Below are 15,096 nucleotides of genomic sequence, written 5' to 3'. Positions count from 1 at the left end.
GTGTCTAAGTCGCACTGGCTATGTGACCACGGATTGTCTTCGGACAAACACTGGCTCTGTGGCTTGGAAACGGGGATGAACATCGCCCCCTAGAGTCGAACACAACTGGACAAAAATTGTCAAGGGGAACCTTTACCTTTACACTTATTTTACTACATTTGTGATGACATCAGGATATTAGATGTCCTAACAGATGCGGAAAGTTCTCTTAGAAGAAGAGAGGCAAAGGATTCATGACTGATGGCAGCTAGTGTGGTTTTGTACAGAAGTAATAAGTTAGCCAGTTTTTGCTAGTAACTAAAAAAAAAAAAATCAGGCAACACACAGGTAATTTAAAAACATCTGTTTGAAATATCTAACCAAGCCATCAGTTGCAGGATGGCCTAAGGATGATTGTATATATTGGATGCCAGTCACCATAAAGAATTTCCAAAGATCATCAGACAGCCCAAGATACCTGTCACTGGCTTATTGCACTGTTCATTCATCCTGCCTGGTGAAGGTTTGAAAATAAAGATTCTTCCACATGTAGAAATCAGTTAAAGGCATAATGAATTAGTTTCAGCCACAGCTAAAACCATATGTTTCCAGCAGACTTTCTATCCCTGCTCCTCACAATATGCAGCCAAGAATTGCATTCCGGACTCCCTGCAACCATCCAGTTCTTTGCTACTGTACAGTACTTTGGCAATGCATCCAGACGCACCCATGCTTGATGACAAAGCCAATAGAACATAATCACTTCCACAGGGATGAAGGGATTTAACTTAATTGTCACCAAGGCTCCCTCAGTGAGTACTCAGTTTTACCGGCATTAAATACCACCTCCATATTACCTTGTAACAATTTTCCTTTATCCTTACAGACATGTTCTTCATAATTCTTTGGTCCCACGTTTTATTCCATTCTTCTCCTAGTACTTCTTTATCCAAATCATGTTGCCACTGTGCTTTTAATCCTTTTGTATCCTGTTCAGCCTGAATTAATAATTTATATATTTGACTTACAGTTCCCTTTCTTTCTATCTTTTTCTCTAACTTCAGTCTGTTTTTCAATAATCTCTTCAAATTTTGTCATTTTCTACATTTCCCTTCCTTACTTTTCCATTCTCTTGTCTACCTTTCTATTTGAATCATGAAATCCCCTCTCCTCCCAAAGTCTCTTTTATATTTCCTTTATCTTTATCTTCTCCATCCAATCTTTTATCCTCTTTATCTCTTTGTCTTTTAATATATTCTTAAAGGTTTTTTAAAGATGTTCTGGAAAATTCTTTAAATCCACTACCTGAGATTAAGGAGCGATTAAACTTTTTCCAATTTTCTAACATATTTTTAACGAAAGGGTTAGTAAATCTCTTCTCCATTTTTTCTTTAAACAACATACTTTCATTTTCTTTCTTCTTTACTCTGCATTTCTATTTCTGCCCAAATTAAATTTTTATTACCTTTAATAATATCTGGGATATGTCTAAATTGATTTGCTGTATAATATAATTTTAAATTAGGTAAATCCAAGACCTCCCTTTTTCGGTGTTACATACCATAATTTCTTATTAATCCTCACTTATTGATTTCCATTACAGTAACAATTTATCATTATCTGCCATTCTTTAAGTTATTTTTCTGTAATCTTTATAGGAAGCATCCAAAATATAAAATTTAATTTAGAAAAAATTTTCATTTTGCATAATGCAATTCTACCAAACCAGGAAATCTTTAATTTCTGATCATCTTTTATCCTTCCAGTTATCTGTTTTTCAATCTATCCAGATTTATTTTAATTATATCCTGTAAGTTCCAGGTAATATTAACCCCTAAATATTTAATAACAATTCCCATTTTCCCTTCAAATATTGTTTTCATTCTTCTTTTCTTCTCTTCCGAGTGGTTTAACAATAAACATCCTGACTTTCCCCAATTTACTTTTAACCCCGTTATATCCTCGAATCCCTCAAAATGTGATTTAAGCCTTTCTGTTGTTTCTATTGGATTTTTAACTATTAATAATCTGTCATCAGCAAACAAATTTATCTTACCATTTTCTTTATGCTCTATCCCTACAATCTGTTTATCATCTCTAATTATCTGTGCCAATAATTCTATTATCAATGTAAATAATACTGGAGATAAGGGGCAACCTTGTCTTGTACTTCAGTCTAGGTGTATCATCTTAGTTATTCCATCATTAACTATTGCTCTAGCTGTATTCTGTGAATATAGTTGGTGCATTACAGTGGTGCCTCAACTTATGAACTTAATTGGTTCAGGAAGATGGTCGTAACTTGAAATGGTCATAATTTGAAGCACTATTTCCCATAGGAATGCATTGAAATTCAATTAATTCATTCCAGCCGAAGAAAAAAATCACACACACACAAAATCACTGCAAGACCGGTCAGAAAGGCGATTAATCCCATCCAGCCGAAGGCAAGGTGGGGAGAGAAAAGCAATCAACCGTGCAAGACCCATTGCAAATGCAAAGAACACCAAAAAAAGCTATCAAGGGTGCAAGACCTAATTCAAAGAAAACAAACAAAAAAACAATCAACTGTGCAAGACTCATTGCAAATGGAAACAAGACAAAGCAAAAAGGAATCGAGATTGTGCAAGATCGGAAATGGGGGGGAATCCAAAAAGCAAGGAAACCCCCCAAGACCCATCACAGCACAGAAACATAACCCTCCCCACCCCAAAACCACAGTGCAAAAACACCCGGAACAGTTTTTAAAAAGCAGAAAACAGCCCTTGCCTTAACAGGCAGTTTCAGGCCTCCCTGTAAAAACACACATGCTCAGATTGCACACTCTCTAACTGCCGGGGTGAAAGAGCTACAAAGAAGCAGCCTCTTTCACCACCTACAGTTAGCAATTTGAATTTCCCGCCTTTTTCTCCTGACTTTTTCTGTTCATAAGTGAAAGCTCCGGTCGCAAGTAGAAGCAAAATTTTGCAGCCGGAGCTGGTCATAACTCAAAATGGTCATAAGTTGAGGCACCGCAGTATCTGCCTAAAATTGAGTCCAAACCCTAAATATATAATTAATAGCTTTAATGTATCCCATTCCACTGAATCAAATGCTTTATCCACTGAATCAAATGCTTAATGTATGACAATGTTGCAAGTATTTGAAAAGTGCTATTTTATCTCTCCATTCCCCTTCTTCTCTTAAGGCTAAACATTTATTTATTTATTTATTTATTTATTTATTTATTTATTTATTTATTTATTTATTTATTTATTTATTTATTTAATTTCTATGCCGCCCACACTACCCAAAGGTCTCTGGGCGGCTTACAACATTTAAAATACAATAAGTATTCAACATTTAAAATACAATTAAATGTTGCAGGACCCACGCCTATCCGTATTCAAAAAATGAGTGCTACAGACGATCCTAAAGCATATTTGCATACTTTCGAATGGGTAGCCACGGTGGCGGGATGGCCCAAACATGCGCAGTTCTTTCAGTATTTCTTCACAGTACTTTGTTTCCAGTCCCTTGATTATCCTTGTTGCCCTCCTCTGAATCTGTCAGCATCCTTCTTGTTGTGTCCTGTAGATGAGGCCCAACTAGTGCCAAATAGAGGAGAACTAGTACCTCATGGGATTTGGAGCACCTGCCAGAATTTAGGAGTCCCACCTGTATTTCATGCTTCTTGTTGTAATTTTCTTTCTCACCATGTCCTTCAACATAAGGGCCTATGTACACTGGCAAATAAATCAATATATGTATCGCTGTTAGTATATTTTGGTTTGAACCGAATGATGGTGTTCACATATGTTTCTACTTAGAGTTGTTACATACCTTTCTGTCACAGTGGTAGGGCATGTATTTTTGGTATGACTCAGTGTGATCCTAATTAGCTAATTGTGTAGCCTCTGTGGTTAGCTCACACCCAAATGGAGCTGTGGGTAGTATTATCAGATATGACAACCCTGTGAAGTATTAGTTGGGTTGTGACATTAAAAAGGGAGGACAGAGGGAACCCCCTCTTCTATTTTAATCTTTTTGAAAATATTTTTCTAACTGATGCAGCACAGTTCTAATATCATGCATTGCTCTTTCAATATGCCATTTATTTTAACATCATCATCAACAAAAAAGGGAACACCACTGCAGACAGCAGAATAACAGCTACAAGAAAAGGAAGAGAAGGCAGCTACGTTGACTCCATGAGATCTGCTCCCACAAAACAGCACAACCCCAGTTGAGAGGCAGGGGGAGGGGCAGTTGCCTCTCTTCCCTCTCCCCAACCTTCACTCCAACACCTTCCCCTTGCCATCAGTACTGCCGCTGCTGTCCTCTGCTGTTGCCTCCTTATTCATGAGTAAACCTGGAAAACTTAATTGTGAGTAAACCAGTGATCAAAAGACTTGTGTGGACCCTTCTCACAGGAAAATAAACATCTCCAGTGTGAACAGAAGGATCACTCAAGTGAGAGATAAAATAGATAATAACCACCACAACCACCTTAGAACTGCAGAGCTGTTCATGTAGTCTAGCCTCTGTCAAGGAGGCCCAGTGGAGAATTGAACTTCCAACCTCTGGTTCTGCAGCCAGATGCCTAAACCGCTAAGCTATCCAGCGATTTTTAAGTTTTTAAGTGTGAACCAGACCGATCCAAATTCTCCTGGGTGGACAAGCCCATACTTGATTCTTATTTAATTGTAGCTGCTTATCTGTTTCCATCTTTGCACACCTAACCATTAAGGTGCAGCATCAGGCCACAGAACAATTACATTCACTATGTTAATCTTAGAATTATTCAGGAACAGTCCTGTCCCACCCAGCAGATAAATATCACCTTGTCAGCTCCTCAGTAGCCTTCCTACGGACACAAGATTGCGTTGCAACATTTCCACAGTTGTGGAATTAATGTGTCATGAATGCCTCATTTTATCTTTACCCTAGTTAGCATGAAGTCATGCACTGATACATTTTTTTTTCTGTAGCTGTTTATTTTTTAAAAAAATTATTGTACATTTCAAGCTCTCCTTCTGTCATTCAGTAGTAATACTTATCAAGCATAATATTTTCTCAGCCTAATTTTTTTTGTTTAGAGATTTGTGATTTATTGGACAATGTGGCTTCTGTAGTATATAGCGTAGCAATCTTCAATACTCTGTTCTATCTATAAGTTTTGTGTCCAAGATTTCTATACATTACTCTAGCAAGCTTTTGACATGTCTCCAAATTATTTGGTAACTGATACATGATATTAAAGGGAAGAGGTGAGACTCTGGCACATCTGGTCCAGCATTTTGTTAACATATTGGTTCCCAACTGTAACTGTGATGCTGGTGCTCCTGGACTGCAGTTCCCAGAAGCCTTCACCACCAGCTTTGCTGGCCAGGGTTTCTGGAAGTTGCAGTCCAAAAATACCTGGGTTACCCTAGGCTGGGAAACATTGCATTTTAACACAATGACCAGCCAGATGCCCAGGGGAAGCCTATAAGCAGAACAAAAGCACAAGGGCACCCACTCCGTGTTCCTGCCACTGGTTTCTACTGCCTGTGATACTGGTGGGAATATATCACCAACAAGACTGCTTCAAGTAGCCTGTAGGAATTATATAATCTTCTTTTAAAGCCCTCCTAACCAGTGGCTACAGCTCTTACAGTAAATGTCATAGTTTAAGTATATTCTGTATAAAGACCTTCCTTTCATCTGCCTCTAATCTACCAGAATTTAGCATAACTGAATGATTGTGAGTTCTTGATATTATGATCATGGTAATTTTCCATGTTTTTTTTTTCACATGAGGCATAATTTTACAGTTGTTCTGGGTTTTTCGGGCTCTTTGGCCGTGTTCTGAAGGTTGTTCTTCCTTAGATCCTGGCTGTGAAAGCCTTCGCGAACATAATTTTATACTTAACCTTTTTTAAGCCAAAAAGACTCAGATGTTACCCTTGTTCCTCATATGGGAAATCCTTTACTTTCTTGATCTTTCTGGTTGTTTTTTTCTGACATGCTTTTCTGTTCTACAATATCCTTTCTGAGGTGTAGTGACTAGAACTCTACAAAGTGTTCCAAATGTTACTGCCTCATAAATGTGTATCAATGCATTAGGATATTTGCAGGTTTATTTTCATAATAATTCCCCAGATGATTTGTTTTGTGAAGTAGCTACACACTGTTTTGATGTTTTAGTTAAGCTGTCCATCGCAACCCTGATACCTTTCTTGGTCAATAATAGCCATCTCAGAACTTCTTAGGAGATATGTGAACTATAACTAAACGTAAGTGTTAAAGTGTACATTTTTGCCCTAATATAAATCACTTTACATTTGTTTATGTTGAACCATATATTCTATTTTAATCAACCAGTCTCTTAGTCCAGAGATAGTAACTTTTTGGAGATTTTCACTATTCTTCTTTGTTTGGAACTGCCTTTGTTTCATACTCTCTGCGTTCTGCTTTTAACAAGTTACCAATATTTGGAAGACTTCCCCTCTTATCTCATGATAGCTAGGATTCCTCAGGTGAAGGACCTTGACAAAAAAAACCTTGAAAGTTTATATAAACATTCATTCCCTATCGACATGGTTGTTTGACACTATCTTTGTCTACAATATAAGGCCAGCTATATTGACAGATACTAACCTTATTACAGGGTTCTTGCAATTAGTGTGACATCATATGTGAAACAGTCTGACCATCTGATATGTTAGATGTATAAATGGTAAATGCTTAAGTATATATCTCGTGAAATCTTTACTCACAAATATCATGTGAGGCAGCTGGCTTTGTCATTTTTATGATTCTACAAAAGAAACCAGTCTCACAATGTAAGAAAATATGTAACACATTATTTCAGTTTACAATTGCCTTTTAAAATTTGGGCAATTTAAAATTGAAGGAAGGTGTTATTTATTTTCTTATACCCTGAGACTGCAATTTCTCCTATGTAACCATATTTGCCGGACGTACCAGTTCCTTTTGTTTTTTTGCCATTTTCATCATAGTTCAGCAGCCCGAAGGATGTCCTATTCTGCTTTTTAGATTTTGAGGCTGTGTGTGCCATGCAGAGTGGTAATGGTGCCCTTTACAATAATGTCATAGCAGTAAACAATAGCAACCCCTTTCTAAGCACTCCTGCCTACTGTTCAGAGCTACAGGCAGCTCTGAGTGTCCTGACAAAATGAGAGCAAAGCTTGAACAGCATAAAGGCTGCCAAAGTTTGATTTCACAAAGAAATAGCCAATGTATTGTGTGGCAACAGAATTCACTGTTGGGACAATGTTCCCTCTGTCCTTCTAAAACAGCCTCAAAAACTGGGAGCCTTTTTAGGTCCAAATTTGCATGAAGTGTAATATTAGAATTTACAATGTGCTGCATCAAAACAAGACAGAAATGATAGCTATCTCAAAGAGATGAGAATCTTGCACATAGCTAGGATGCATTCACAGACTAGTTTGGGGAGCCAGAAAACCCTTCCCCTTCCCCCCTGCCCAGTTGATGAGTCCTGAGATTGCAATGTACAAGGATGCATGTTTACACATTCAATGGGAGTGAGTGGAGAAATGTCTAAAATACAGTATGTATGAGAGCAAATGCTTGTGACTGAATGAATGAGTGGAAGGCCTTGCATACATATGGAGGGAAGGAGAATACTTTATATATTATGTATATATGTGTGTATGGGGAGATGTATGTAGATTGTGTATGAGAATTGTTTCCCTGGGGTGTGTGCATCCACTGTGCTGGTGCATTGTCAAAAATCCCAATGGGGATTCCTTATTTGATGGCTAGAAAGAATGAATGCCACACCTTTTGCCATCTCCATGTGCAAGAAAGCAACAGGATTCCAGCCATTGTTTTAGAAGAGGTGTTACTTTTATATTGAGAAAGACAAGATAAGGTCTTGCAATTTGTCTTGCAAACATTTTGTTCTCTGATTAAAGATTACTGCTGTCAATATGATCATGGCTCCCCTTGTTGCCTCTCCTGCCTGACTCCCTTTCTTTCCTTGGCAGATGTCTTTTCCATTATCAGTTGTTCTCAATTTTTTTTTTGTCCAAGGGGTAGTGGAGTCCTCCCTGCATCCTACTGCAATCCCTCCTTTAAAACAATTTTTTTTTATTCATTTTCTATTAGGTAAGGGAGAATCATAGGGAAGGGGATTTGGATCAGGGTATTGGGGTAAATAAAAAAATACAGAATGTGATACAGAACAGTATATATCATTATTACATTTATCAATATGTTTCTTACTAAACAGAACGTGCTGCGGCTGAAAAAAAATCACCAAAAACAACAACAACAAAAAAACCCAAATAACGGCGGTGGAAGCGGGGCCCAGCGGCGGAAGGCTGAGCCTGGCCAGGATGGTCTAGCTGCTCGCCTCCCGACAGTGGCGGAAGCGGGGCCCAGCGGCGGGACGCTGAACCTGGCCGGGATGGTCTGGCCGCTCGCCCCGGCCTCGCCCTCTGCCATGGCCAGCCCCACCGGTGAATGAGTACAATCAGAGGAAACTTCGGGCTGGTAAATTAAGCTGCTTTTTTTTTTTTTTTTTTTTTTGCTCTTTTAAAACTGTTCTGGGTGGCTTTTGCTTGGTGGGTTTGGGCTGGGGGGAGTTTATGTTTCTGTGCTGTGTTGTTGTTGTTTGCAGTCCCAGAGTGGAACTTGCTCCAATGTTTATTTGTAGGTTTGTTTGTTTTTTTTTTTGCAGCCCCAGTGCGTTCCTGTGGGGCTTGCAGTGTTTCATTTTTTATTTTTGGTATTTTTTAAAATGCTGGAATAGATTAATTACATTCCCATGCATTTCAATGGAAAATGGTGCTTTGACTTACAACTATTTCGATTTACGTCCATCTTCTGGAACAGATTATGGTCATAAGTTGAGGCACCACTGTATCTGGAATCTATTTGTGTCTTTGTCCATCAATCAAGTATTGTACCTTGTTCTTCTAGTTCTTCCCTTGATTTCATACTTAAGTCCTCTTTGTAGGGGGGCAATGTGTAGCCTGCATAATTAAATTGTAAACCACCCAGAGAGTACTTGAAGTGCTATGGGGCAGTATATAAGCAGCATGCTTTGCTTTAACAAATCTCTGTATCTCAAGAGTTTATTCCACTAATGTTGGTTGTGTAAATGCTTCCATTGGTGAGACCCATTCAAAACATTAAAATATACAGTAATTAAAAAAATTCAGAGCCATAAATAAAACAGCAACATCACTAATAAACTTTAATTAAAACCAGGCTGATTTTCAATGTTTTTAAACATGAATGGCCAGAAGAATTTTTCCACTGAGCAAGTAAAGTTGCACAATGGGATAGGACTGTAATTCACACACACAATGCACATGTGAATTACCCACTGCTGTGAGACACTTGCATATATTTATTGTTTGTGTGCTTAGAACTGCATTTTCAAAATCCTAGAAATCAGTAGTTAAGCAGAAAATCCTGGGAATCTGATACCAGTAATGCAGAAGAGTGAATGAGACCCATTGAGGAACTTTTTGGTAGTTTTCATACACAGTTTAAAGCTTTCCTTATCAGATGCTTTTTTAACTGTTTATTATCTTTTGCTATAGGAAGGCGTGCCATCCTAGATTTAAATCATGTCCTTCTAGTTTTAATATCCTGTCATTTTCTAAAACTATCCATTCCTTTATTCAAACTAGAGCACAGTTTTTATAATATAAAAACCAATCTGGAAGTCCAACGCTTGCTCTTTGTTTTGCATCTTGAAGTGCTTTGATTTTTATTCTAGGTTTTTTTTCCTTGCCAGGCAAACTTCAATATTTTTGGTAAGTTCTTGAAGTATTGTTTTGTAAGACCTGGTATTGTCTGAAAAAGAAATATTTTAGTTAATATATTCATATTCTGCATTCCTTCCCTTTAAATGCTGCACTTGTAAACAGTGTTTGTGAGGACTCAGATCCTCATCTACAGGGATGTATTTTGACTGGAAGCAGTATCACTGCTGTATGTCCTGCTGGGTTGCATGGATTTTTTTCTTATTTATATTTTTATTATTTTTATTTCTTCTCAATCTCCTGTCCTGCTACATTGTAAATTGTTTCTGTGCCATTGGATTTTTAAAAACTCCGTGTGTGTTTTAGTTGTCCTTGAATTTTATTTGTTAAACCGCCCAAAATATTGTAGTGCTTTTGCACTAATAAGGTGGGAAAGGAAGGAAGGAAATGTCCTAAAGGACATGACCTAACATGAGTTGATTATCCTCAGCACAGTCTGATCATGCACACTGGCAGTGTTCCATGGATGCTAGAAGAATAGTCTTTCAATTCTTATCAAATATTGGGAATCATCACTGCTATTTTGACTTCATATGCTGCAGCACTAAGCAACCTTGATATTAAACTGCTGTTCAACAATGGCTTAGAGCAGTCCCCAACCTTGGGCCTCCAGATGTTTTTGAATTTCAACTCCCAAAAATTCTGGCCAGCAGAAGTGTTGCTGAAGGCTTCTGGGAGTTGTAGTCCAAGAACATCTGGAGGCCCAAGGTTGGGGACCACTGGCTTAGAGCACCTTGGAAAGTGACAGATTGCTTTCATTAGGTGGTTATAATTAGAGGCTGGATGGCCACCTGTCAATCAGTTCCTGGATTGGCAACAGGTTGGAGTAGGTGGGTCTTGAATTTCCTTTCAACTCCACAGTTCTATGATTCTGTGCAAGCTTCTAGTTTGTGTTCAAGCCATGCTTAGGGACACTCAGGTTTTGGCTGAACTGAGCTTCAGTTCATATAAGTACAGTTGTGCCCCAGTGGACGATTACCTCATTTAATGATCAATCCGCTTAATGTTGACGTTTTTGCAATCGCTTTTGCGATCACAAACGATGGTTTAAATGGGATTTTTTCGCTGTGCGATGATCGGTTCCCTGATTCGGGAACCGATTTTCGCTTTACGACGATCAGCAAACAGCTGGTCATTGGGTTTCAAAATGGCTGCCGGCTGAAGAAAATGGCCCCCGCTGTTTTTAGGACTGATTTTTCGCACTACAGGCACCGGAAAATGGCCACCCTATGGAGGATCTTTGCTGGACGAGCAGGTATTCAGCCCATTGGAACACACTGAACGGTTTTCAATGCATTCAATGGGTTTTTAAATTTCGTTTGATGACGTTTTCGCTCTACAGTGATTTTGCTGGAACGAATCAATGTCGTCAAGCGAGACACTAATGGGCTCAACAGTTTCTATGTAATTCTTACATGGACATTCAAGTGAATTGAGAGAACCTCTGTTCTACTGATAAGAGAACAATGGTGTAAGTTTTTCATTCCTCCTTCCACTAGCATTCCCAGTTCCACCCACATAGACAAACTGCAGCAATTGTGAACTCCTCATTTCTTCTAACTGCAGTGTTAGGAGACAATTGTGTATTGTAAGGCATTCATGTTGTTTTCTTTCTCTGTATAAATGCAAAGATGGGCAGGATGTGTATCAGCATGACGAGCCTCTGGACACTGAGAAGAAAGTAATATATAAAGTTCATACTAAACTTGCATTAAGTTGCACTGAGGTTTTACTGTAGAAGGCATATGATTACAGTACTGACACAGTGATAAGCTGGCTGTTGTACACTTGAATTACTGTTCCTTTGTAATGTAGAAAACAGCCAAGGAGCATTCCGCCTTCTTTCTTATATGTGATTCTGTGATAGCAAGTAAAGTTGTATAAAAGGCCTGAAACATTTCTTTTCCTTGAAATCAGCAGAAAACTGCTTGCATGTTTGGACTTTTACCTTATTTAATTAAATATCTACAAGCTGTTTTTGTGAACCAAGTCTAGCCAAGGTAAAATTCAAATGAAAACACAGAAATTTAATAATATAATTAAAATCTCAAAGACTGAACTAAAACCCCTCAAAACATTAATACTGTGTGTACATACATACATACATACATACATACATGCATACACACACACAGAGGTATATATATATATAGGTATATATGTGTGTGTGTGTGTATGTGTATATATATATATATATATATATATATATATATATATATATATATATATATATATATATATATATATATATATATATATATATATATATATATATGTATATGTATATGTATATATATATATGTATATATATGTATATATATGTATGTATATAAAATATATACATATACACATATACATACATATACATACATGCATATGTATGTATGTATGTATGTATGTATGTATGTTATGTAATGTAATGTAATGTATATGTATATATTTTAAAAATTCAGGACCATAAATAAAACAGCAACACCACTAATAAAACACTTTAATTAAAAGCAAATAAAACCAGGCTGGTTTTCAATGTTTTTAAATATGGATGGCCAGAAGAATTTTTCCACTGAGCAAGTAAAGTTGCACAATGGGACACTTGCATGTACTTGTTTGTGTGCATTGAGCTGCATTTTAAAAATCTTAGAAATCTGTAGTTTAGTAGAAAATCCTGGGAATTTGACACATGTAATGCAGAATAGTGTTATACAGTATTCAAGTTTCAGAAGTACCATGAATGTTAATGAAACTTTATTTGGAGTCACAAATGAAAAAAACTCTAAAGAACAAGCAATGATAAAAATAGATTCACATACACACAGTATAGCTTCTTATGAATGTCACGTTGGATATATTCTGGCATTGCTATGCTTACTGTAACAACTATTTCACATGACCTCTTAGAAAACAGATCCTTATGTCTATAATGATTCCTCTCCATCTTGAAGATACTGGTGGATACTCTGCAGAGTCTGCAGGGGGTTACTGGCAGGGGAAAGAGAAACGGGCATACTTGATCAAGATCTGAGATTCAGTTTGTAACCTAAACAGCATGCTCACTTTATTTTTCATATTATTGCCTGCCACCTTCTTTCTTGGCCAACACATATGCATTACTCAAAGTTTGAGTTGCACACTGATGTTCTTTAAACATTGGACAAATTTCTGAATATGTGATAGCACATATTCTAAAAATCTTGATAGCATCACAGAACAGGTTTATCATTTTTGGCAGCTGTAGTAACTGAGCAGCAACAAGGCCTGGGCACTGATTTTCCAAAGACAGACAGATCCATCCTCTGACAAATTAACTGTATATAGTAGATTTACCGTTTGTGGTTCACAGCGGACACCCAGTGCCGTTCTACGTGACTGCCTTAAAGCCCTAATTCCTTTGCCAGGTTAATTTCACTGCTGTGATGGCCCTTAGGAGTAGTTAATAGATTAAGAAGTGAAGTTACCCTCTCAGTTTCCAGTCTATCTGTAGGCTGTGCTCTCCAAACAATACCCAAAGGATTCAGGGCATGTTCCCAATGTGTTAGCTTTAAGAAAACAAAATTTTAAAAAATTACAGTATATTTCTTAGACCTTAGGGGTCACAAAAATGTACAAGGGTTTGAGATCACTAGATTTATTTATCAGGCAAAGTATTATAAAAACGAGGGAGCGGATAAAAAGCAAAGTCATGAAGTGTACTCCTCTAATGAGATAAACTCCACACTAATGGCTCACTCACTGTATTCCTGACAAAAAGCCAACATACCAGGAAATTGGATAGCAATAGTGAACTAGGTTAAACTGCATGGATGTTGCACATTACTAACTCCCCAATCCCACCAAATAAAATGGGTGTAATAAGATAGAGTTAAGTTGCAGTCTCAGTCTAAGTAAAACTGTTCTCATTTTGTTAAAGGTGGCAAAAATGACCACTGTTTAAATAAAAAGAGTTCAATATAAGCAATTATCTCAACTGTTTTAGGAAGCATTTTTCTACTATAGTTTGTAACTGGCACATTACAAGTAAAAATGAAGGTAAGAAAATGCATTGCTTTATGTTTAAGGCATAAAATTAGATGTTCCCTGAGCCAACACAGTGTAGAAAAGCAGTGTTCATGGTACCTTAATTTCAGTAGGAGCTTGAGGAACTTTAAAACAAAGAGGCTTCAATAAACTATTGCTTTTATGCTGTAAGATGACTTATAGATGACCTTCCACATGATATGGATAGGTTTTCCAAGTGCCCTCTCAATAACAACATTATTATATATTTTATGATTGGTTGAATCCCACCTATCCTTTAAGAAGAGTTGTGATTTACTGGGCAGCTGAACATATCAAGAAGACATTCACTATATCGTACAGTATTTAGATTGTCCTTCACTTAAACTCCCTTTGTGGAGCTCTTCAGTATAAATAATCAACAGGATTCTGGCTGGATTCAACTATTTTAAAACATTAAAAAAGCCAATGGAAAATAAAACTAAAGTACTGTGGCACCCTTAACTTAATAAACGTACATCAGTGTGAACTTTCATATATCACAAACCATTTCAAAAACTCACAGTGAAATTAATTGGTTAGTAAAGTGTTTCACAATACTTCGTTTTTTGCTTTCACAAATCAATTGCAAACTATCTATTTGTGCTATATCCTTAAGTAATTTACGTGGTAAAAATAAGGAAAAAACATTTTCAGTCATGATTACTATATTTTAATAACGGTGGCAAACAGAATCAGGTTGCATAGTTTCAATCGCCTTTTCAAATGGATGAACAAAAAGGCCCTGAAAACTAGTGTACTCCAAAGGCGTGCATGCGTGCGCAAAAAATTTCAATCCTATCCGTCCGACACCCGAAGGAAAAGTCCAGTACTGTACGATCTAAAAACGGATCATAAACTTCACTTTCGAAGCCTCGGGATAAAGCAGCGTCGAGAAAACACGTCGGAGTGTACAAAACTTTGCACACTTACTTAGGAGTAAGTCGCCCCCACTGGAATCTGCCGGGTCAAGAAATAATAACGGAGTGGGGAGCAGCTGGAGGGAAAGCATCGGCCCCCCCCTTTCCTCACCCTCCGATCACGATAAGACCATTTCCACTGCTCCTTCCACTTTTAAATCCTGACACACATCTAGTGCACGCGTCGCGGTCTTGGGTGGCCGCTCAGCCCAGGGAAAGCGTACCAATTAATCAACCGCGCACGCGATCGGGCGGCTGAAGAAAAGATCTGGCGCGGCCGGTATCCCGCGTCTGAAAACACGCCAGAGTCGGGCGGCTCTTTGCCCGTCTGTCTGCAACAAGGTCCTCCTTCTCTGGGCCGTCACGAAGAAGCCCAAGCG

The 15,096-nt window shown here is 37.8% G+C and overlaps 1 long non-coding RNA gene across 2 annotated transcripts; it reads right to left on the bottom strand.

Annotated features, from left to right (window-relative positions):
- Positions 1–12,666: 12,666 nt before the first annotated feature.
- LOC140706610 (uncharacterized) lies at positions 12,667–14,870 on the bottom strand. Of its 2 annotated transcripts, XR_012086358.2 has the most exons (3): positions 14,730–14,858; positions 13,220–13,300; positions 12,667–12,743 (listed from the first exon to the last, which is right to left on the bottom strand). It is a non-coding gene; the product is annotated as an uncharacterized LOC140706610 (long non-coding RNA). The 2 variants fall into 2 exon arrangements; XR_013544862.1 differs by lacking the exon at positions 13,220–13,300 and having other exon boundaries at positions 14,730–14,870.
- Positions 14,871–15,096: the final 226 nt, after the last annotated feature.

This window comes from Pogona vitticeps, chromosome 4 (genome assembly GCF_051106095.1).
Source record: "Pogona vitticeps strain Pit_001003342236 chromosome 4, PviZW2.1, whole genome shotgun sequence".
In the NCBI taxonomy this organism is placed as follows: Eukaryota; Metazoa; Chordata; class Lepidosauria; order Squamata; family Agamidae; genus Pogona; species Pogona vitticeps.
The sequence above is the reverse complement of the archived record's forward strand: the minus strand, read 5'-3'. Positions and strand labels throughout refer to the sequence as shown.